This window comes from Orycteropus afer, unplaced genomic scaffold (assembly GCF_000298275.1).
Source record: "Orycteropus afer afer isolate SDZICR_OR568_19922 unplaced genomic scaffold, OryAfe1.0 scaffold00051, whole genome shotgun sequence".
Taxonomy (NCBI): Eukaryota; Metazoa; Chordata; class Mammalia; order Tubulidentata; family Orycteropodidae; genus Orycteropus; species Orycteropus afer.
This window is the reverse complement of record NW_006921638.1, coordinates 14,919,850-14,920,478: the sequence shown is the minus strand read 5'-3', so window position 1 is coordinate 14,920,478 and position 629 is coordinate 14,919,850.

The window sequence follows — 629 nt, the reverse complement described above, 5'->3', positions numbered from 1 at the left end:
CTCACTGCTAGTATCACTATGGAAGTAGATTGCCCAATCTTCCTTCCTAGCAGTGGCTGGTGGGTTTGAACCACCAGCTTTCTGGTTAGCAGTCAAATGTCTTAGGTACTATGTCATAGGGAGGAACTTACATTTTGCTTGGATGGTTGAATTGGAAATAATAAATGTGTGAAACTGGTAACAAGAAATTCTGTGGATGTTGTATGTGGTTTACATCTCTAAATGGACTCAGAGGATTAAGATGTTTGTGTCTCCTCTAAACGATCATCAAACAGCAACCTCAGTAGAGAATAATCTAAATATTCAAATGAATAAGATGACTTGTGTGTGGATAATAGTCAACTTCTTTCTCTAGTTACTTCTGTTCTTATTTAATGGACTCATGAGAAAAATGTCCATAATGGCTGGAATGCACTTACAGATGAATTTAGCCATGTGAAGTTCCACTCATCAAGGTGGATTAGGCTACAGACATTACTGAATATGCAAACTGTCAGGAGCAGAGATCAATACTGAACTCTTGATATGAAATTATTCCCTTAAGGGGCAGCCAGCTACCTAGTAACAGCTTGATTACATTGGAACCCTTCCAACTCAGAGTAGGTAGCATGTTGTTCTCACAGGAATAG